A 24,254-nucleotide genomic window follows, 5' to 3' on the forward strand; every position below is an offset into this window, starting at 1 on the left:
TAGCTGATTATTAATATTAATATACTGCTGCTGCAAAAAGGCCTGTCAGTGGTGATGTTTTTGTTGTACTTTGGCTTAATATAGACAAATGTTTGATAAATGTATATCTAGTCCTGTCTCAAAATAAAATACATCTTTGCAAAACTCAAAAGTGGCAACCTATATCTTTAATATACTATAAGAGTTAACACCAATCCTAATTTTCCAAACTTCACATACTATTTGATAAAAGAAAACAAGTTGTATAGCGCCATCCAGTGGTGTGGTCTAAAAACCTAGGTAACATTACATGAACGTTAACATTAACCTTACATACGTCGTCATATTTAGGATCCAGTACAAATTCTTTCTTCGTCGTTTATACTATTTAGAATATTTTACGATTAAATTATATTCTAAAATAGTTGTTTACCAAACTATTTTTTAAACATGTAACTACTTTTTTCTGTATTATTCTTTAATAAGTCAAATTAAACTGAAGGCTACTCGGTACTTTTTACTTTTTATTACAGTCTATCAATACGATCAATAGACCCTTTACTGTTTGTACACAATGATGATGTGGCTACGTATACGCGAGCATATTGGCAACGGAAGGACAGCGAGAATCAGCCATAGACAGTAAAAAAAAAAAAGATATCTGAGATATTGAGATATTTATAATGGCATAAATGCTACGTGGGATCTCAATATCTCAGCTCTGGAAGGGTCTAGAGCCTCCATTTTTGCACTCAGGTCTAAGTCCCATGGCCCTCTATCAGAATCCAGAGTTTCAAGAAAATTGGAGAAACTTATTCTTTCGCACCAAAAAAAACAGACAGTGTTACCCCTTTCGGGTTTTTTTTTTGGGCGAAAAATTACGTTTCTCCAATCTTCTCAAAACTCTGGATTCTGATAAAGGGCCACGAGACTTTGACCTGAGTGCAAAAATGGAGGCTCTAGACCCTTCCAGAGCTGAGATATCGAAATTCAAAATTTCGACCCGAAAAAAAAAACGACAGTGTTACCCCTTTCGTTTTTTTTTCGTTTTCGGGCGAAAAAATTAAGTTTCTCCAATCTTCTCAAAACTCTGGATTCTGATAGAGGGCTGTGAGACTTTGACCTGAGTGCAAAAATGGAGGCTCTAGACCCTTCCAGAGCTGAGATATCGAAATTCAAAATTTCGACCCGAAAAAAAAAACGACAGTGTTACCCCTTTCGTTTTTTTCCGTTTTTGGGCGAAAAATTAAGTTTCTCCAATCGTCTCAAAACTCTGGATTCTGATAGAGGGTCACGAAACTTTGACCTGAGTGCAAAAATGGAGGCTCTAAGCCCCTTCGAGAGCTGAGATATCGAAATTCAAAATTTCGACCCGAAAAAAAAACGACAGTGTTACCCCTTTCGTTTTTTTCCGTTTTTGGGCGAAAAATTAAGTTTCTCCAATCTTCTCAAAACTCTGGATTCTGATAGAGGGCTGTGAGACTTTGACGTGAGTGCAAAAATGGAGGCTCTAGACCCTTCCAGAGCTGAGATATCGAAATTCAAAATTTCGACCCGAAAAAAAAACGACAGTGTTACCCCTTTCGTTTTTTTTCGTTTTCGGGCGAAAAATTAAGTTTCTCCAATCTTCTCAAAACTCTGGATTCTGATAAAGGGCCACGAGACTTTGACCTGAGTGCAAAAATGGAGGCTCTAGACCCTTCCAGAGCTGAGCTATCGAAATTCAAAATTTTGACCCGAAAAAAAACCGACAGTGTTACCCCTTTCGTTTTTTTCATTTTCGGGCGAAAAATTAAGTTTCTCCAATCTTCTCAAAACTCTGGATTCTGATAGAGGGTCACGAAACTTTGACCTGAGTGCAAAAATGGAGGCTCTAGACCTTTCCAGAGCTGAGATATCGAAATTCAAAATTTCGACCCGAAAAAAAAAACGACAGTGTTACCCCTTTCGTTTTTTTTCGTTTTCGGGCGAAAAATTAAGTTTCTCCAATCTTCTCAAAACTCTGGATTCTGATAGAGGGCTGTGAGACTTTGACCTGAGTGCAAAAATGGAGGCTCTAGACCCTTCCAGAGCTGAGATATCGAAATTCAAAATTTCGACCCGAAAAAAAAACGACGGTCTTACCCCTTTCGTTTGTTTTCGTTTTTGGGCGAAAAATTAAGTTTCTCCAATCTTCTCAAAACTCTGGATTCTGATAGAGGGCTGTGAGACTTTGACGTGAGTGCAAAAATGGAGGATCTAGACCCTTCCAGAGCTGAGATATCGAAATTCAAAATTTCGACCCGAAAAAAAAAACGACAGTGTTACCCCTTTCGTTTTTTTTTCGTTTTCGGGCGAAAAAATTAAGTTTCTCCAATCTTCTCAAAACTCTGGATTCTGATAGAGGGCTGTGAGACTTTGACCTGAGTGCAAAAATGGAGGCTCTAGACCCTTCCAGAGCTGAGATATCGAAATTCAAAATTTCGACCCGAAAAAAAAACGACAGTGTTACCCCTTTCGTTTTTTTCCGTTTTTGGGCGAAAAATTAAGTTTCTCCAATCGTCTCAAAACTCTGGATTCTGATAGAGGGTCACGAAACTTTGACCTGAGTGCAAAAATGGAGGCTCTAAGCCCCTTCGAGAGCTGAGATATCGAAATTCAAAATTTCGACCCGAAAAAAAAACGACAGTGTTACCCCTTTCGTTTTTTTCCGTTTTTGGGCGAAAAATTAAGTTTCTCCAATCTTCTCAAAACTCTGGATTCTGATAGAGGGCTGTGAGACTTTGACGTGAGTGCAAAAATGGAGGCTCTAGACCCTTCCAGAGCTGAGATATCGAAATTCAAAATTTCGACCCGAAAAAAAAACGACAGTGTTACCCCTTTCGTTTTTTTTCGTTTTCGGGCGAAAAATTAAGTTTCTCCAATCTTCTCAAAACTCTGGATTCTGATAGAGGGCTGTGAGACTTTGACGTGAGTGCAAAAATGGAGGCTCTAGACCCTTCCAGAGCTGAGATATCGAAATTCAAAATTTCGACCCGAAAAAAAAACGACAGTGTTACCCCTTTCGTTTTTTTCCGTTTTTGGGCGAAAAATTAAGTTTCTCCAATTTTCTCAAAACTCTGGATTCTGATAGAGGGCTGTGAGACTTTGACGTGAGTGCAAAAATGGAGGCTCTAGACCCTTCCAGAGCTGAGATATCGAAATTCAAAAATTCGACCCGAAAAAAAAAAAGACAGTGTTACCCCTTTCGTTTTTTTCCGTTTTTGGGCGAAAAATTAAGTTTCTCCAATCTTCTCAAAACTCTGGATTCTGATAAAGGGCTGTGATACTTTGACGTGAGTGCAAAAATGGAGGCTCTAGGCCCTTCCAGAGCTGAGATATCGAAATTCAAAATTTCGACCCGAAAAAAAACGACAGTGTTACCCCTTTCGTTTTTTTCCGTTTTTGGGCGAAAAATTAAGTTTCTCCAATCTTCTCAAAACTCTGGATTCTGATAGAGGGCTGTGAGACTTTGACGTGAGTGCAAAAATGGAGGCTCTAGACCCTTCCAGAGCTGAGATATCGAAATTCAAAATTTCGACCCGAAAAAACAACAACAGTGTTACCCCTTTTGTTTTTTTCCGTTTTTAGGCGAAAAATTAAGTTTCTCCAATCTTCTCAAAACTCTGGATTCTGATAGAGGGCTGTGAGACTTTGACGTGAGTGCAAAAATGGAGGCTCTAGACCCTTCCAGAGCTGAGATATCGAAATTCAAAATTTCGACCCGAAAAAAAAACGACAGTGTTACCCCTTTCGTTTTTTTTCGTTTTCGGGCGAAAAATTAAGTTTCTCCAATCTTCTCAAAACTCTGGATTCTGATAAAGGGCCACGAGACTTTGACCTGAGTGCAAAAATGGAGGCTCTAGACCCTTCCAGAGCTGAGCTATCGAAATTCAAAATTTTGACCCGAAAAAAAACCGACAGTGTTACCCCTTTCGTTTTTTTCATTTTCGGGCGAAAAATTAAGTTTCTCCAATCTTCTCAAAACTCTGGATTCTGATAGAGGGTCACAAAACTTTGACCTGAGTGCAAAAATGGAGGCTCTAGACCTTTCCAGAGCTGAGATATCGAAATTCAAAATTTCGACCCGAAAAAAAAAACGACAGTGTTACCCCTTTCGTTTTTTTTCGTTTTCGGGCGAAAAATTAAGTTTCTCCAATCTTCTCAAAACTCTGGATTCTGATAGAGGGCTGTGAGACTTTGACCTGAGTGCAAAAATGGAGGCTCTAGACCCTTCCAGAGCTGAGATATCGAAATTCAAAATTTCGACCCGAAAAAAAAACGACGGTCTTACCCCTTTCGTTTGTTTTCGTTTTTGGGCGAAAAATTAAGTTTCTCCAATCTTCTCAAAACTCTGGATTCTGATAGAGGGCTGTGAGACTTTGACGTGAGTGCAAAAATGGAGGATCTAGACCCTTCCAGAGCTGAGATATCGAAATTCAAAATTTCGACCCGAAAAAAAAAACGACAGTGTTACCCCTTTCGTTTTTTTTTCGTTTTCGGGCGAAAAAATTAAGTTTCTCCAATCTTCTCAAAACTCTGGATTCTGATAGAGGGCTGTGAGACTTTGACCTGAGTGCAAAAATGGAGGCTCTAGACCCTTCCAGAGCTGAGATATCGAAATTCAAAATTTCGACCCGAAAAAAAAACGACAGTGTTACCCCTTTCGTTTTTTTCCGTTTTTGGGCGAAAAATTAAGTTTCTCCAATCGTCTCAAAACTCTGGATTCTGATAGAGGGTCACGAAACTTTGACCTGAGTGCAAAAATGGAGGCTCTAAGCCCCTTCGAGAGCTGAGATATCGAAATTCAAAATTTCGACCCGAAAAAAAAACGACAGTGTTACCCCTTTCGTTTTTTTCCGTTTTTGGGCGAAAAATTAAGTTTCTCCAATCTTCTCAAAACTCTGGATTCTGATAGAGGGCTGTGAGACTTTGACGTGAGTGCAAAAATGGAGGCTCTAGACCCTTCCAGAGCTGAGATATCGAAATTCAAAATTTCGACCCGAAAAAAAAACGACAGTGTTACCCCTTTCGTTTTTTTTCGTTTTCGGGCGAAAAATTAAGTTTCTCCAATCTTCTCAAAACTCTGGATTCTGATAGAGGGCTGTGAGACTTTGACGTGAGTGCAAAAATGGAGGCTCTAGACCCTTCCAGAGCTGAGATATCGAAATTCAAAATTTCGACCCGAAAAAAAAACGACAGTGTTACCCCTTTCGTTTTTTTCCGTTTTTGGGCGAAAAATTAAGTTTCTCCAATTTTCTCAAAACTCTGGATTCTGATAGAGGGCTGTGAGACTTTGACGTGAGTGCAAAAATGGAGGCTCTAGACCCTTCCAGAGCTGAGATATCGAAATTCAAAATTTCGACCCGAAAAAAAAAAAGACAGTGTTACCCCTTTCGTTTTTTTCCGTTTTTGGGCGAAAAATTAAGTTTCTCCAATCTTCTCAAAACTCTGGATTCTGATAAAGGGCTGTGATACTTTGACGTGAGTGCAAAAATGGAGGCTCTAGGCCCTTCCAGAGCTGAGATATCGAAATTCAAAATTTCGACCCGAAAAAAAACGACAGTGTTACCCCTTTCGTTTTTTTCCGTTTTTGGGCGAAAAATTAAGTTTCTCCAATCTTCTCAAAACTCTGGATTCTGATAGAGGGCTGTGAGACTTTGACGTGAGTGCAAAAATGGAGGCTCTAGACCCTTCCAGAGCTGAGATATCGAAATTCAAAATTTCGACCCGAAAAAAAAACAACAGTGTTACCCCTTTCGTTTTTTTCCGTTTTTAGGCGAAAAATTAAGTTTCTCCAATCTTCTCAAAACTCTGGATTCTGATAGAGGGCTGTGAGACTTTGACGTGAGTGCAAAAATGGAGGCTCTAGACCCTTCCAGAGCTGAGATATCGAAATTCAAAATTTCGACCCGAAAAAAAACGACAGTGTTACCCCTTTCGTTTTTTTCCGTTTTTGGGCGAAAAATTAAGTTTCTCCAATCTTCTCAAAACTCTGGATTCTGATAGAGGGCTGTGAGACTTTGACGTGAGTGCAAAAATGGAGGCTCTAGACCCTTCCAGAGTTGAGATATCGAAATTCAAAATTTCGACCCGAAAAAAAAAAACGACAGTGTTACCCCTTTCGTTTTTTTCCATTTTTGGGCGAAAAATTAAGTTTCTCCAATCTTCTCAAAACTCTGGATTCTGATAGAGGGCTGTGAGACTTTGACGTGAGTGCAAAAATGGAGGCTCTAGACCCTTCCAGAGCTGAGATATCGAAATTCAAAATTTCGACCCGAAAAAAAAACGACAGTGTTACCCCTTTCGTTTTTTTCCGTTTTTGGGCGAAAAATTAAGTTTCTCCAATCTTCTCAAAACTCTGGATTCTGATAGAGGGCTGTGAGACTTTGACGTGAGTGCAAAAATGGAGGCTCTAGACCCTTCCAGAGTTGAGATATCGAAATTCAAAATTTCGACCCGAAAAAAAAAAACGACAGTGTTACCCCTTTCGTTTTTTTCCATTTTTGGGCGAAAAATTAAGTTTCTCCAATCTTCTCAAAACTCTGGATTCTGATAGAGGGCTGTGAGACTTTGACGTGAGTGCAAAAATGGAGGCTCTAGACCCTTCCAGAGCTGAGATATCGAAATTCAAAATTTCGACCCGAAAAAAAAACGACAGTGTTACCCCTTTCGTTTTTTTCCATTTTTGGGCGAAAAATTAAGTTTCTCCAATCTTCTCAAAACTCTGGATTCTGATAGAGGGCTGTGAGACTTTGACGTGAGTGCAAAAATGGAGGCTCTAGACCCTTCCAGAGTTGAGATATTGAAATTCAAAATTTCGACCCGAAAAAAAAACGACAGTGTTACCCCTTTCGTTTTTTCCCATTTTTGGGCGAAAAATTAAGTTTCTCCAATCTTCTCAAAACTCTGGATTCTGATAGAGGGCTGTGAGACTTTGACGTGAGTGCAAAAATGGAGGCTCTAGACCCTTCCAGAGCTGAGATATCGAAATTCAAAATTTCGACCCGAAAAAAAAACGACAGTGTTACCCCTTTCGTTTTTTTCATTTTCGGGCGAAAAATTAAGTTTCTCCAATCTTCTCAAAACTCTGGATTCTGATAGAGGGTCACGAAACTTTGACCTGAGTGCAAAAATGGAGGCTCTAGACCTTTCCAGAGCTGAGATATCGAAATTCAAAATTTCGACCCGAAAAAAAAAACGACAGTGTTACCCCTTTCGTTTTTTTTCGTTTTCGGGCGAAAAATTAAGTTTCTCCAATCTTCTCAAAACTCTGGATTCTGATAGAGGGCTGTGAGACTTTGACCTGAGTGCAAAAATGGAGGCTCTAGACCCTTCCAGAGCTGAGATATCGAAATTCAAAATTTCGACCCGAAAAAAAAACGACGGTCTTACCCCTTTCGTTTGTTTTCGTTTTTGGGCGAAAAATTAAGTTTCTCCAATCTTCTCAAAACTCTGGATTCTGATAGAGGGCTGTGAGACTTTGACGTGAGTGCAAAAATGGAGGATCTAGACCCTTCCAGAGCTGAGATATCGAAATTCAAAATTTCGACCCGAAAAAAAAAACGACAGTGTTACCCCTTTCGTTTTTTTTTCGTTTTCGGGCGAAAAAATTAAGTTTCTCCAATCTTCTCAAAACTCTGGATTCTGATAGAGGGCTGTGAGACTTTGACCTGAGTGCAAAAATGGAGGCTCTAGACCCTTCCAGAGCTGAGATATCGAAATTCAAAATTTCGACCCGAAAAAAAAACGACAGTGTTACCCCTTTCGTTTTTTTCCGTTTTTGGGCGAAAAATTAAGTTTCTCCAATCGTCTCAAAACTCTGGATTCTGATAGAGGGTCACGAAACTTTGACCTGAGTGCAAAAATGGAGGCTCTAAGCCCCTTCGAGAGCTGAGATATCGAAATTCAAAATTTCGACCCGAAAAAAAAACGACAGTGTTACCCCTTTCGTTTTTTTCCGTTTTTGGGCGAAAAATTAAGTTTCTCCAATCTTCTCAAAACTCTGGATTCTGATAGAGGGCTGTGAGACTTTGACGTGAGTGCAAAAATGGAGGCTCTAGACCCTTCCAGAGCTGAGATATCGAAATTCAAAATTTCGACCCGAAAAAAAAACGACAGTGTTACCCCTTTCGTTTTTTTTCGTTTTCGGGCGAAAAATTAAGTTTCTCCAATCTTCTCAAAACTCTGGATTCTGATAGAGGGCTGTGAGACTTTGACGTGAGTGCAAAAATGGAGGCTCTAGACCCTTCCAGAGCTGAGATATCGAAATTCAAAATTTCGACCCGAAAAAAAAACGACAGTGTTACCCCTTTCGTTTTTTTCCGTTTTTGGGCGAAAAATTAAGTTTCTCCAATTTTCTCAAAACTCTGGATTCTGATAGAGGGCTGTGAGACTTTGACGTGAGTGCAAAAATGGAGGCTCTAGACCCTTCCAGAGCTGAGATATCGAAATTCAAAAATTCGACCCGAAAAAAAAAAAGACAGTGTTACCCCTTTCGTTTTTTTCCGTTTTTGGGCGAAAAATTAAGTTTCTCCAATCTTCTCAAAACTCTGGATTCTGATAAAGGGCTGTGATACTTTGACGTGAGTGCAAAAATGGAGGCTCTAGGCCCTTCCAGAGCTGAGATATCGAAATTCAAAATTTCGACCCGAAAAAAAACGACAGTGTTACCCCTTTCGTTTTTTTCCGTTTTTGGGCGAAAAATTAAGTTTCTCCAATCTTCTCAAAACTCTGGATTCTGATAGAGGGCTGTGAGACTTTGACGTGAGTGCAAAAATGGAGGCTCTAGACCCTTCCAGAGCTGAGATATCGAAATTCAAAATTTCGACCCGAAAAAACAACAACAGTGTTACCCCTTTTGTTTTTTTCCGTTTTTAGGCGAAAAATTAAGTTTCTCCAATCTTCTCAAAACTCTGGATTCTGATAGAGGGCTGTGAGACTTTGACGTGAGTGCAAAAATGGAGGCTCTAGACCCTTCCAGAGCTGAGATATCGAAATTCAAAATTTCGACCCGAAAAAAAAACGACAGTGTTACCCCTTTCGTTTTTTTTCGTTTTCGGGCGAAAAATTAAGTTTCTCCAATCTTCTCAAAACTCTGGATTCTGATAAAGGGCCACGAGACTTTGACCTGAGTGCAAAAATGGAGGCTCTAGACCCTTCCAGAGCTGAGCTATCGAAATTCAAAATTTTGACCCGAAAAAAAACCGACAGTGTTACCCCTTTCGTTTTTTTCATTTTCGGGCGAAAAATTAAGTTTCTCCAATCTTCTCAAAACTCTGGATTCTGATAGAGGGTCACAAAACTTTGACCTGAGTGCAAAAATGGAGGCTCTAGACCTTTCCAGAGCTGAGATATCGAAATTCAAAATTTCGACCCGAAAAAAAAAACGACAGTGTTACCCCTTTCGTTTTTTTTCGTTTTCGGGCGAAAAATTAAGTTTCTCCAATCTTCTCAAAACTCTGGATTCTGATAGAGGGCTGTGAGACTTTGACCTGAGTGCAAAAATGGAGGCTCTAGACCCTTCCAGAGCTGAGATATCGAAATTCAAAATTTCGACCCGAAAAAAAAACGACGGTCTTACCCCTTTCGTTTGTTTTCGTTTTTGGGCGAAAAATTAAGTTTCTCCAATCTTCTCAAAACTCTGGATTCTGATAGAGGGCTGTGAGACTTTGACGTGAGTGCAAAAATGGAGGATCTAGACCCTTCCAGAGCTGAGATATCGAAATTCAAAATTTCGACCCGAAAAAAAAAACGACAGTGTTACCCCTTTCGTTTTTTTTTCGTTTTCGGGCGAAAAAATTAAGTTTCTCCAATCTTCTCAAAACTCTGGATTCTGATAGAGGGCTGTGAGACTTTGACCTGAGTGCAAAAATGGAGGCTCTAGACCCTTCCAGAGCTGAGATATCGAAATTCAAAATTTCGACCCGAAAAAAAAACGACAGTGTTACCCCTTTCGTTTTTTTCCGTTTTTGGGCGAAAAATTAAGTTTCTCCAATCGTCTCAAAACTCTGGATTCTGATAGAGGGTCACGAAACTTTGACCTGAGTGCAAAAATGGAGGCTCTAAGCCCCTTCGAGAGCTGAGATATCGAAATTCAAAATTTCGACCCGAAAAAAAAACGACAGTGTTACCCCTTTCGTTTTTTTCCGTTTTTGGGCGAAAAATTAAGTTTCTCCAATCTTCTCAAAACTCTGGATTCTGATAGAGGGCTGTGAGACTTTGACGTGAGTGCAAAAATGGAGGCTCTAGACCCTTCCAGAGCTGAGATATCGAAATTCAAAATTTCGACCCGAAAAAAAAACGACAGTGTTACCCCTTTCGTTTTTTTTCGTTTTCGGGCGAAAAATTAAGTTTCTCCAATCTTCTCAAAACTCTGGATTCTGATAGAGGGCTGTGAGACTTTGACGTGAGTGCAAAAATGGAGGCTCTAGACCCTTCCAGAGCTGAGATATCGAAATTCAAAATTTCGACCCGAAAAAAAAACGACAGTGTTACCCCTTTCGTTTTTTTCCGTTTTTGGGCGAAAAATTAAGTTTCTCCAATTTTCTCAAAACTCTGGATTCTGATAGAGGGCTGTGAGACTTTGACGTGAGTGCAAAAATGGAGGCTCTAGACCCTTCCAGAGCTGAGATATCGAAATTCAAAATTTCGACCCGAAAAAAAAAAAGACAGTGTTACCCCTTTCGTTTTTTTCCGTTTTTGGGCGAAAAATTAAGTTTCTCCAATCTTCTCAAAACTCTGGATTCTGATAAAGGGCTGTGATACTTTGACGTGAGTGCAAAAATGGAGGCTCTAGGCCCTTCCAGAGCTGAGATATCGAAATTCAAAATTTCGACCCGAAAAAAAACGACAGTGTTACCCCTTTCGTTTTTTTCCGTTTTTGGGCGAAAAATTAAGTTTCTCCAATCTTCTCAAAACTCTGGATTCTGATAGAGGGCTGTGAGACTTTGACGTGAGTGCAAAAATGGAGGCTCTAGACCCTTCCAGAGCTGAGATATCGAAATTCAAAATTTCGACCCGAAAAAAAAACAACAGTGTTACCCCTTTCGTTTTTTTCCGTTTTTAGGCGAAAAATTAAGTTTCTCCAATCTTCTCAAAACTCTGGATTCTGATAGAGGGCTGTGAGACTTTGACGTGAGTGCAAAAATGGAGGCTCTAGACCCTTCCAGAGCTGAGATATCGAAATTCAAAATTTCGACCCGAAAAAAAACGACAGTGTTACCCCTTTCGTTTTTTTCCGTTTTTGGGCGAAAAATTAAGTTTCTCCAATCTTCTCAAAACTCTGGATTCTGATAGAGGGCTGTGAGACTTTGACGTGAGTGCAAAAATGGAGGCTCTAGACCCTTCCAGAGTTGAGATATCGAAATTCAAAATTTCGACCCGAAAAAAAAAAACGACAGTGTTACCCCTTTCGTTTTTTTCCATTTTTGGGCGAAAAATTAAGTTTCTCCAATCTTCTCAAAACTCTGGATTCTGATAGAGGGCTGTGAGACTTTGACGTGAGTGCAAAAATGGAGGCTCTAGACCCTTCCAGAGCTGAGATATCGAAATTCAAAATTTCGACCCGAAAAAAAAACGACAGTGTTACCCCTTTCGTTTTTTTCCGTTTTTGGGCGAAAAATTAAGTTTCTCCAATCTTCTCAAAACTCTGGATTCTGATAGAGGGCTGTGAGACTTTGACGTGAGTGCAAAAATGGAGGCTCTAGACCCTTCCAGAGTTGAGATATCGAAATTCAAAATTTCGACCCGAAAAAAAAAAACGACAGTGTTACCCCTTTCGTTTTTTTCCATTTTTGGGCGAAAAATTAAGTTTCTCCAATCTTCTCAAAACTCTGGATTCTGATAGAGGGCTGTGAGACTTTGACGTGAGTGCAAAAATGGAGGCTCTAGACCCTTCCAGAGCTGAGATATCGAAATTCAAAATTTCGACCCGAAAAAAAAACGACAGTGTTACCCCTTTCGTTTTTTTCCATTTTTGGGCGAAAAATTAAGTTTCTCCAATCTTCTCAAAACTCTGGATTCTGATAGAGGGCTGTGAGACTTTGACGTGAGTGCAAAAATGGAGGCTCTAGACCCTTCCAGAGTTGAGATATTGAAATTCAAAATTTCGACCCGAAAAAAAAACGACAGTGTTACCCCTTTCGTTTTTTCCCATTTTTGGGCGAAAAATTAAGTTTCTCCAATCTTCTCAAAACTCTGGATTCTGATAGAGGGCTGTGAGACTTTGACGTGAGTGCAAAAATGGAGGCTCTAGACCCTTCCAGAGCTGAGATATCGAAATTCAAAATTTCGACCCGAAAAAAAAACGACAGTGTTACCCCTTTCGTTTTTTTCCATTTTTGGGCGAAAAATTAAGTTTCTCCAATCTTCTCAAAACTCTGGATTCTGATAGAGGGCTGTGAGACTTTGACGTGAGTGCAAAAATGGAGGCTCTAGACCCTTCCAGAGTTGAGATATCGAAATTCAAAATTTCGACCCGAAAAAAAAACGACAGTGTTACCCCTTTCGTTTTTTTCCATTTTTGGGCGAAAAATTAAGTTTCTCCAATCTTCTCAAAACTCTGGATTCTGATAGAGGGCTGTGAGACTTTGACGTGAGTGCAAAAATGGAGGCTCTAGACCCTTCCAGAGCTGAGATATCGAAATTCAAAATTTCGACCCGAAAAAAAAACGACAGTGTTACCCCTTTCGTTTTTTTCCATTTTTGGGCGAAAAATTAAGTTTCTCCAATCTTCTCAAAACTCTGGATTCTGATAGAGGGCTGTGATACTTTGACGTGAGTGCAAAAATGGAGGCTCTAGACCCTTCCAGAGCTGAGATATCGAAATTCAAAATTTCGACCCGAAAAAAAAAACGACAGTGTTACCCCTTTCGTTTTTTTCCATTTTTGGGCGAAAAATTAAGTTTCTCCAATCTTCTCAAAACTCTGGATTCTGATAGAGGGCTGTGAGACTTTGACGTGAGTGCAAAAATGGAGGCTCTAGACCCTTCCAGAGCTGAGATATCGAAATTCAAAATTTCGACCCGAAAAAAAAAACGACAGTGTTACCCCTTTCGTTTTTTTCCATTTTTGGGCGAAAAATTAAGTTTCTCCAATCTTCTCAAAACTCTGGATTCTGATAGAGGGCTGTGAGACTTTGACGTGAGTGCAAAAATGGAGGCTCTAGACCCTTCCAGAGTTGAGATATCGAAATTCAAAATTTCGACCCGAAAAAAAAACGACAGTGTTACCCCTTTCGTTTTTTTCCATTTTTGGGCGAAAAATTACGTTTCTCCAATCTTCTCAAAACTCTGGATTCTGATAGAGGGCTGTGAGACTTTGACGTGAGTGCAAAAATGGAGGCTCTAGACCCTTCCAGAGCTGAGATATCGAAATTCAAAATTTCGACCCGAAAAAAAAACGACAGTGTTACCCCTTTCATTTTTTTCCATTTTTGGGCGAAAAATTAAGTTTCTCCAATCTTCTCAAAACTCTGGATTCTGATAGAGGGTCACGAAACTTTGACCTGAGTGCAAAAATGGAGGCTCTAGACCCTTCCAGAGTTGAGATATCGAAATTCAAAATTTCGACCTGAAAAAAAAAACGACAGTGTTACCCCTTTCGTTTTTTTCCGTTTTTGGGCGAAAAATTAAGTTTCTCCAATCTTCTCAAAATTCTGGATTCTGATAGAGGGCTGTGAGACTTTGACGTGAGTGCAAAAATGGAGGCTCTAGACCCTTCCAGAGTTGAGATATCGAAATTCAAAATTTCGACCCGAAAAAAACCCGACAGTGTTACCCCTTTCGTTTTTTTCCATTTTTGGGCGAAAAATGAAGTTTCTCCAATCTTCTCAAAACTCTGGATTCTGATAGAGGGCTGTGAGACTTTGACGTGAGTGCAAAAATGGAGGCTCTAGACCCTTCCAGAGCTGAGATATCGAAATTCAAAATTTCGACCCGAAAAAAAAACGACAGTGTTACCCCTTTCGTTTTTTCCATTTTTGGGCGAAAAATTAAGTTTCTCCAATCTTCTCAAAACTCTGGATTCTGATAGAGGGCTGTGAGACTTTGACGTGAGTGCAAAAATGGAGGCTCTAGACCCTTCCAGAGCTGAGATATCGAAATTCAAAATTTCGACCCGAAAAAAAAACGACAGTGTTACCCCTTTCGTTTTTTTCCATTTTTGGGCGAAAAATTAAGTTTCTCCAATCTTCTCAAAACTCTGGATTCTGATAGAGGGCTGTGAGACTTTGACGTGAGTGCAAAAATGGAGGCTCTAGACCCTTCCAGAGTTGAGATATCGAAATTCAAAATTTCGACCCGAAAAAAAAACGACAGTGTTACCCCTTTCGTTTTTTTCCATTTTTGGGCGAAAAATTAAGTTTCTCCAATCTTCTCAAAACTCTGGATTCTGATAGAGGGCTGTGAGACTTTGACGTGAGTGCAAAAATGGAGGCTCTAGACCCTTCCAGAGCTGAGATATCGAAATTCAAAATTTCGACCCGAAAAAAAAAACGACAGTGTTACCCCTTTCGTTTTTTTCCATTTTTGGGCGAAAAATTAAGTTTCTCCAATCTTCTCAAAACTCTGGATTCTGATAGAGGGCTGTGATACTTTGACGTGAGTGCAAAAATGGAGGCTCTAGACCCTTCCAGAGTTGAGATATCGAAATTCAAAATTTCGACCTGAAAAAAAAACGACAGTGTTACCCCTTTCGTTTTTTTCCATTTTTGGGCGAAAAATTACGTTTCTCCAATCTTCTCAAAACTCTGGATTCTGATAGAGGGCTGTGAGACTTTGACGTGAGTGCAAAAATGGAGGCTCTAGACCCTTCCAGAGCTGAGATATCGAAATTCAAAATTTCGACCCGAAAAAAAAAACGACAGTGTTACCCCTTTCGTTTTTTTCCATTTTTGGGCGAAAAATTAAGTTTCTCCAATCTTCTCAAAACTCTGGATTCTGATAGAGGGCTGTGAGACTTTGACGTGAGTGCAAAAATGGAGGCTCTAGACCCTTCCAGAGCTGAGATATCGAAATTCAAAATTTCGACCCGAAAAAAAACCGACAGTGTTACCCCTTTCGTTTTTTTCCATTTTTGGGCGAAAAATTACGTTTCTCCAATCTTCTCAAAACTCTGGATTCTGATAGAGGGCTGTGAGACTTTGACGTGAGTGCAAAAATGGAGGCTCTAGACCCTTCCAGAGCTGAGATATCGAAATTCAAAATTTCGACCCGAAAAAAAAACGACAGTGTTACCCCTTTCATTTTTTTCCATTTTTGGGCGAAAAATTAAGTTTCTCCAATCTTCTCAAAACTCTGGATTCTGATAGAGGGTCACGAAACTTTGACCTGAGTGCAAAAATGGAGGCTCTAGACCCTTCCAGAGTTGAGATATCGAAATTCAAAATTTCGACCTGAAAAAAAAAAACGACAGTGTTACCCCTTTCGTTTTTTTCCGTTTTTGGGCGAAAAATTAAGTTTCTCCAATCTTCTCAAAATTCTGGATTCTGATAGAGGGCTGTGAGACTTTGACGTGAGTGCAAAAATGGAGGCTCTAGACCCTTCCAGAGTTGAGATATCGAAATTCAAAATTTCGACCCGAAAAAAAACCGACAGTGTTACCCCTTTCGTTTTTTTCCATTTTTGGGCGAAAAATGAAGTTTCTCCAATCTTCTCAAAACTCTGGATTCTGATAGAGGGCTGTGAGACTTTGACGTGAGTGCAAAAATGGAGGCTCTAGACCCTTCCAGAGCTGAGATATCGAAATTCAAAATTTCGACCCGAAAAAAAAACGACAGTGTTACCCCTTTCGTTTTTTCCATTTTTGGGCGAAAAATTAAGTTTCTCCAATCTTCTCAAAACTCTGGATTCTGATAGAGGGCTGTGAGACTTTGACGTGAGTGCAAAAATGGAGGCTCTAGACCCTTCCAGAGCTGAGATATCGAAATTCAAAATTTCGACCCGAAAAAAAAACGACAGTGTTACCCCTTTCGTTTTTTTCCATTTTTGGGCGAAAAATTAAGTTTCTCCAATCTTCTCAAAACTCTGGATTCTGATAGAGGGCTGTGAGACTTTGACGTGAGTGCAAAAATGGAGGCTCTAGACCCTTCCAGTGTTGAGATATCGAAATTCAAAATTTCGACCCGAAAAAAAAACGACAGTGTTACCCCTTTCGTTTTTTTCCATTTTTGGGCGAAAAATTAAGTTTCTCCAATCTTCTCAAAACTCTGGATTCTGATAGAGGGCTGTGAGACTTTGACGTGAGTGCAAAAATGGAGGCTCTAGACCCTTCCAGAGCTGAGATATCGAAATTCAAAATTTCGACCCGAAAAAAAAAACGACAGTGTTACCCCTTTCGTTTTTTTCCATTTTTGGGCGAAAAATTAAGTTTCTCCAATCTTCTCAAAACTCTGGATTCTGATAGAGGGCTGTGATACTTTGACGTGAGTGCAAAAATGGAGGCTCTAGACCCTTCCAGAGTTGAGATATCGAAATTCAAAATTTCGACCCGAAAAAAAAAACGACAGTGTTACCCCTTTCGTTTTTTTCCATTTTTGGGCGAAAAATTACGTTTCTCCAATCTTCTCAAAACTCTGGATTCTGATAGAGGGCTGTGAGACTTTGACGTGAGTGCAAAAATGGAGGCTCTAGACCCTTCCAGAGCTGAGATATCGAAATTCAAAATTTCGACCCGAAAAAAAAAACGACAGTGTTACCCCTTTCGTTTTTTTCCATTTTTGGGCGAAAAATTAAGTTTCTCCAATCTTCTCAAAACTCTGGATTCTGATAGAGGGCTGTGAGACTTTGACGTGAGTGCAAAAATGGAGGCTCTAGACCCTTCCAGAGCTGAGATATCGAAATTCAAAATTTCGACCCGAAAAAAAAACGACAGTGTTACCCCTTTCGTTTTTTTCCGTTTTTGGGCGAAAAATTAAGTTTCTCCAATCTTCTCAAAACTCTGGATTCTGATAGAGGGCTGTGAGACTTTGACGTGAGTGCAAAAATGGAGGCTCTAGACCCTTCCAGAGCTGAGATATCGAAATTCAAAATTTCGACCCGAAAAAAAAAAACGACAGTGTTACCCCTTTCGTTTTTTTCCATTTTTGGGCGAAAAATTAAGTTTCTCCAATCTTCTCAAAACTCTGGATTCTGATAGAGGGCTGTGATACTTTGACGTGAGTGCAAAAATGGAGGCTCTAGACCCTTCCAGAGCTGAGATATCGAAATTCAAAATTTCGACCCGAAAAAAAAACGACAGTGTTACCCCTTTCGTTTTTTTCCATTTTTGGGCGAAAAAATTAAGTTTCTCCAATCTTCTCAAAACTCTGGATTCTGATAGAGGGCTGTGAGACTTTGACGTGAGTGCAAAAATGGAGGCTCTAGACCCTTCCAGAGCTGAGATATCGAAATTCAAAATTTCGACCCGAAAAAAAACCGACAGTGTTACCCCTTTCGTTTTTTTCCATTTTTGGGCGAAAAATTAAGTTTCTCCAATCTTCTCAAAACTCTGGATTCTGATAGAGGGCTGTGAGACTTTGACGTGAGTGCAAAAATGGAGGCTCTAGACCCTTCCAGAGCTGAGATATCGAAATTCAAAATTTCGACCCGAAAAAAAAACGACAGTGTTACCCCTTTCGTTTTTTTCCATTTTTGGGCGAAAAATTAAGTTTCTCCAATCTTCTCAAAACTCTGGATTCTGATAGAGGGCTGTGAGACTTTGACGTGAGTGCAAAAATGGAGGCTCTAGACCCTTCCAGAGCTGAGATATCGAAATTCAAAATTTCGACCCGAAAAAAAAACGACAGTGTTACCCCTTTCGTTTTTTTCCATTTTTGGGCGAAAAATTAAGTTTCTCTAATCTTCTCAAAACTCTGGATTCTGATAGAGGGCTGTGAGACTTTGACGTGAGTGCAAAAATGGAGGCTCTAGACCCTTCCAGAGCTGAGATATCGAAATTCAAAATTTCGACCCGAAAAAAAAACGACAGTGTTACCCCTTTCGTTTTTTTCCATTTTTGGGCGAAAAATTAAGTTTCTCCAATCTTCTCAAAACTCTGGATTCTGATAGAGGGTCACGAAACTTTGACCTGAGTGCAAAAATGGAGGCTCTAGACCCTTCCAGAGTTGAGATATCGAAATTCAAAATTTCGACCTGAAAAAAAAAAACGACAGTGTTACCCCTTTCGTTTTTTTCCGTTTTTGGGCGAAAAATTAAGTTTCTCCAATCTTCTCAAAACTCTGGATTCTGATAGAGGGCTGTGAGACTTTGACGTGAGTGCAAAAATGGAGGCTCTAGACCCTTCCAGAGCTGAGATATCGAAATTCAAAATTTCGACCCGAAAAAAAAACGACAGTGTTACCCCTTTCGTTTTTTTCCATTTTTGGGCGAAAAATTAAGTTTCTCCAATCTTCTCAAAACTCTGGATTCTGATAGAGGGCTGTGATACTTTGACGTGAGTGCAAAAATGGAGGCTCTAGACCCTTCCAGAGCTGAGATATCGAAATTCAAAATTTCGACCCGAAAAAAAAACGACAGTGTTACCCCTTTCGTTTTTTTCCATTTTTGGGCGAAAAATTAAGTTTCTCCAATCTTCTCAAAACTCTGGATTCTGATAGAGGGCTGTGAGACTTTGACGTGAGTGCAAAAATGGAGGCTCTAGACCCTTCCAGAGCTGAGATATCGAAATTCAAAATTTCGACCCGAAAAAAAAAACGACAGTGTTACCCCTTTCGTTTTTTTCCATTTTTGGGCGAAAAATTAAGTTTCTCCAATCTTCTCAAAACTCTGGATTCTGATAGAGGGCTGTGAGACTTTGACGTGAGTGCAAAAATGGAGGCTCTAGACCCTTCCAGAGTTGAGATATCGAAATTCAAAATTTCGACCCGAAAAAAAAACGACAGTGTTACCCCTTTCGTTTTTTTCCATTTTTGGGCGAAAAATTAAGTTTCTCCAATCTTCTCAAAACTCTGGATTCTGATAGAGGGCTGTGAGACTTTGACGTGAGTGCAAAAATGGAGGCTCTAGACCCTTCCAGAGCTGAGATATCGAAATTCAAAATTTCGACCCGAAAAAAAAAACGACAGTGTTACCCCTTTCGTTTTTTTCCATTTTTGGGCGAAAAATTAAGTTTCTCCAATCTTCTCAAAACTCTGGATTCTGATAGAGGGCTGTGATACTTTGACGTGAGTGCAAAAATGGAGGCTCTAGACCCTTCCAGAGTTGAGATATCGAAATTCAAAATTTCGACCTGAAAAAAAAAACGACAGTGTTACCCCTTTCGTTTTTTTCCATTTTTGGGCGAAAAATTACGTTTCTCCAATCTTCTCAAAACTCTGGATTCTGATAGAGGGCTGTGAGACTTTGACGTGAGTGCAAAAATGGAGGCTCTAGACCCTTCCAGAGCTGAGATATCGAAATTCAAAATTTCGACCTGAAAAAAAAAACGACAGTGTTACCCCTTTCGTTTTTTTCCATTTTTGGGCGAAAAATTAAATTTCTCCAATCTTCTCAAAACTCTGGATTCTGATAGAGGGCTGTGAGACTTTGACGTGAGTGCAAAAATGGAGGCTCTAGACCCTTCCAGAGCTGAGATATCGAAATTCAAAATTTCGACCCGAAAAAAAAACGACAGTGTTACCCCTTTCGTTTTTTTCCGTTTTTGGGCGAAAAATTAAGTTTCTCCAATCTTCTCAAAACTCTGGATTCTGATAGAGGGCTGTGAGACTTTGACGTGAGTGCAAAAATGGAGGCTCTAGACCCTTCCAGAGCTGAGATATCGAAATTCAAAATTTCGACCCGAAAAAAAAAAACGACAGTGTTACCCCTTTCGTTTTTTTCCATTTTTGGGCGAAAAATTAAGTTTCTCCAATCTTCTCAAAACTCTGGATTCTGATAGAGGGCTGTGATACTTTGACGTGAGTGCAAAAATGGAGGCTCTAGACCCTTCCAGAGCTGAGATATCGAAATTCAAAATTTCGACCCGAAAAAAAAACGACAGTGTTACCCCTTTCGTTTTTTTCCATTTTTGGGCGAAAAAATTAAGTTTCTCCAATCTTCTCAAAACTCTGGATTCTGATAGAGGGCTGTGAGACTTTGACGTGAGTGCAAAAATGGAGGCTCTAGACCCTTCCAGAGCTGAGATATCGAAATTCAAAATTTCGACCCGAAAAAAAACCGACAGTGTTACCCCTTTCGTTTTTTTCCATTTTTGGGCGAAAAATTAAGTTTCTCCAATCTTCTCAAAACTCTGGATTCTGATAGAGGGCTGTGAGACTTTGACGTGAGTGCAAAAATGGAGGCTCTAGACCCTTCCAGAGCTGAGATATCGAAATTCAAAATTTTGACCCGAAAAAAAAACGACAGTGTTACCCCTTTCGTTTTTTTCCATTTTTGGGCGAAAAATTAAGTTTCTCCAATCTTCTCAAAACTCTGGATTCTGATAGAGGGCTGTGAGACTTTGACGTGAGTGCAAAAATGGAGGCTCTAGACCCTTCCAGAGCTGAGATATCGAAATTCAAAATTTCGACCCGAAAAAAAAACGACAGTGTTACCCCTTTCGTTTTTTTCCATTTTTGGGCGAAAAATTAAGTTTCTCTAATCTTCTCAAAACTCTGGATTCTGATAGAGGGCTGTGAGACTTTGACGTGAGTGCAAAAATGGAGGCTCTAGACCCTTCCAGAGCTGAGATATCGAAATTCAAAATTTCGACCCGAAAAAAAAACGACAGTGTTACCCCTTTCGTTTTTTTCCATTTTTGGGCGAAAAATTAAGTTTCTCCAATCTTCTCAAAACTCTGGATTCTGATAGAGGGTCACGAAACTTTGACCTGAGTGCAAAAATGGAGGCTCTAGACCCTTCCAGAGTTGAGATATCGAAATTCAAAATTTCGACCTGAAAAAAAAAAACGACAGTGTTACCCCTTTCGTTTTTTTCCGTTTTTGGGCGAAAAATTAAGTTTCTCCAATCTTCTCAAAACTCTGGATTCTGATAGAGGGCTGTGAGACTTTGACGTGAGTGCAAAAATGGAGGCTCTAGACCCTTCCAGAGCTGAGATATCGAAATTCAAAATTTCGACCCGAAAAAAAAACGACAGTGTTACCCCTTTCGTTTTTTTCCATTTTTGGGCGAAAAATTAAGTTTCTCCAATCTTCTCAAAACTCTGGATTCTGATAGAGGGCTGTGATACTTTGACGTGAGTGCAAAAATGGAGGCTCTAGACCCTTCCAGAGCTGAGATATCGAAATTCAAAATTTCGACCCGAAAAAAAAACGACAGTGTTACCCCTTTCGTTTTTTTCCATTTTTGGGCGAAAAATTAAGTTTCTCCAATCTTCTCAAAACTCTGGATTCTGATAGAGGGCTGTGAGACTTTGACGTGAGTGCAAAAATGGAGGCTCTAGACCCTTCCAGAGCTGAGATATCGAAATTCAAAATTTCGACCCGAAAAAAAAAACGACAGTGTTACCCCTTTCGTTTTTTTCCATTTTTGGGCGAAAAATTAAGTTTCTCCAATCTTCTCAAAACTCTGGATTCTGATAGAGGGCTGTGAGACTTTGACGTGAGTGCAAAAATGGAGGCTCTAGACCCTTCCAGAGTTGAGATATCGAAATTCAAAATTTCGACCCGAAAAAAAAACGACAGTGTTACCCCTTTCGTTTTTTTCCATTTTTGGGTGAAAAATTAAGTTTCTCCAATCTTCTCAAAACTCTGGATTCTGATAGAGGGCTGTGAGACTTTGACGTGAGTGCAAAAATGGAGGCTCTAGACCCTTCCAGAGCTGAGATATCGAAATTCAAAATTTCGACCTGAAAAAAAAACGACAGTGTTACCCCTTTCGTTTTTTTCCGTTTTTGGGCAAAAAATTAAGTTTCTCCAATCTTCTCAAAACTCTGGATTCTGATAGAGGGCTGTGAGACTTTGACGTGAGTGCAAAAATGGAGGCTCTAGACCCTTCCAGAGTTGAGATATCGAAATTCAAAATTTCGACCCGAAAAAAAAAACGACAGTGTTACCCCTTTCGTTTTTTTCCATTTTTGGGCGAAAAATTAAGTTTCTCCAATCTTCTCAAAACTCTGGATTCTGATAGAGGGCTGTGAGACTTTGACGTGAGTGCAAAAATGGAGGCTCTAGACCCTTCCAGAGCTGAGATATCGAAATTCAAAATTTCGACCCGAAAAAAAAAACGACAGTGTTACCCCTTTCGTTTTTTTCCATTTTTGGGCGAAAAATTAAGTTTCTCCAATCTTCTCAAAACTCTGGATTCTGATAGAGGGCTGTGAGACTTTGACGTGAGTGCAAAAATGGAGGCTCTAGACCCTTCCAGAGCTGAGATATCGAAATTCAAAATTTCGACCCGAAAAAAAAACGACAGTGTTACCCCTTTCGTTTTTTTCCGTTTTTGGGCGAAAAATTAAGTTTCTCCAATCTTCTCAAAACTCTGGATTCTGATAGAGGGCTGTGAGACTTTGACGTGAGTGCAAAAATGGAGGCTCTAGACCCTTCCAGAGCTGAGATATCGAAATTCAAAATTTCGACCCGAAAAAAAAACGACAGTGTTACCCCTTTCGTTTTTTTCCATTTTTGGGCGAAAAATTAAGTTTCTCCAATCTTCTCAAAACTCTGGATTCTGATAGAGGGCTGTGAGACTTTGACGTGAGTGCAAAAATGGAGGCTCTAGACCCTTCCAGAGTTGAGATATCGAAATTCAAAATTTCGACCCGAAAAAAAAACGACAGTGTTACCCCTTTCGTTTTTTTCCATTTTTGGGCGAAAAATTAAGTTTCTCCAATCTTCTCAAAACTCTGGATTCTGATAGAGGGCTGTGAGACTTTGACGTGAGTGCAAAAATGGAGGCTCTAGACCCTTCCAGAGCTGAGATATCGAAATTCAAAATTTCGACCCGAAAAAAAAACGACAGTGTTACCCCTTTCGTTTTTTTCCATTTTTGGGCGAAAAATTAAGTTTCTCCAATCTTCTCAAAACTCTGGATTCTGATAGAGGGCTGTGAGACTTTGACGTGAGTGCAAAAATGGAGGCTCTAGACCCTTCCAGAGCTGAGATATCGAAATTCAAAATTTCGACCCGAAAAAAAAACGACAGTGTTACCCCTTTCGTTTTTTTCCATTTTTGGGCGAAAAATTAAGTTTCTCTAATCTTCTCAAAACTCTGGATTCTGATAGAGGGCTGTGAGACTTTGACGTGAGTGCAAAAATGGAGGCTCTAGACCCTTCCAGAGCTGAGATATCGAAATTCAAAATTTCGACCCGAAAAAAAAACGACAGTGTGGTGAGGGGGGCGTGGTTGGCACGCTGTCTGCACGGAGAGATGAGTCAAGGGGCTGTGCGGTGAGTAAGTGGATCAAGGACAATTGATAACACCTGTGTCTGATTCCAGTGATTGGTGTGGGGAGATGGTTAAAGCCAGCACAGTGGGAGAAGAACGGGGAGAGAGAAAGGACTGGGACTTGTGCAGCGACCAAGAGGAAAGAGTGCTGGAGAAAGCAAGGAGAGCTGAATCAGCGTGGAAAGAGTTTGATTGAAGTTGTGCTGTGCTGTAGAGAAACTACGGTGAACGCGCTTTGTGCGCGCCTTTTGTTTTGTTTGATTCTGAGTTAATAAAGTCTGTACAAGTCCCAGTATCGCCGACCCTGTCTCCTTCTTCCTGTACATCTACTAAGAACTGTATTACAGACAGTGTTACCCCTTTCGTTTTTTTCCATTTTTGGGCGAAAAATTAAGTTTCTCCAATCTTCTCAAAACTCTGGATTCTGATAGAGGGCTGTGATACTTTGACGTGAGTGCAAAAATGGAGGCTCTAGACCCTTCCAGAGCTGAGATATCGAAATTCAAAATTTCGACCCGAAAAAAAAACGACAGTGTTACCCCTTTCGTTTTTTTCCATTTTTGGGCGAAAAATTAAGTTTCTCCAATCTTCTCAAAACTCTGGATTCTGATAGAGGGCTGTGAGACTTTGACGTGAGTGCAAAAATGGAGGCTCTAGACCCTTCCAGAGTTGAGATATCGAAATTCAAAATTTCGACCCGAAAAAAAAACGACAGTGTTACCCCTTTCGTTTTTTTCCATTTTTGGGCGAAAAATTAAGTTTCTCCAATCTTCTCAAAACTCTGGATTCTGATAGAGGGCTGTGAGACTTTGACGTGAGTGCAAAAATGGAGGCTCTAGACCCTTCCAGAGCTGAGATATCGAAATTCAAAATTTCGACCCGAAAAAAAAACGACAGTGTTACCCCTTTCGTTTTTTTCCATTTTTGGGCGAAAAAT

The sequence above is a fragment of the Pimephales promelas genome, chromosome 25 (assembly GCF_988280905.1).
Source record: "Pimephales promelas chromosome 25, fPimPro1.hap1.1, whole genome shotgun sequence".
Classification (NCBI taxonomy): Eukaryota; Metazoa; Chordata; class Actinopteri; order Cypriniformes; family Leuciscidae; genus Pimephales; species Pimephales promelas.